The following is a 220-nucleotide window of genomic DNA, read 5'->3' on the forward strand; positions in this document are numbered from 1 at the left end:
CCCAGCGGGCCCCCCGCCCTGCCCCCAGCCGCGGGCAGAACCCCCTCCGAGGGGCTGGGTGTCCCCAGCATCCCCATCCCGGTGCTGTCCGGTGCCGCTCCCGATCCCCAGTGCCAGTAGGGGATAACTGGGATAACTGGGATAACTGGGATAATGCACTTCATTCCCGTGCCAGGGCTGGGCGAGGGATGCTGGGAGGGGGGGGGTGATGTCCCCTCCC

The sequence above is a fragment of the Egretta garzetta genome, unplaced genomic scaffold (genome assembly GCF_000687185.1).
Source record: "Egretta garzetta isolate BGI_Z169 unplaced genomic scaffold, ASM68718v1 scaffold498, whole genome shotgun sequence".
Classification (NCBI taxonomy): Eukaryota; Metazoa; Chordata; class Aves; order Pelecaniformes; family Ardeidae; genus Egretta; species Egretta garzetta.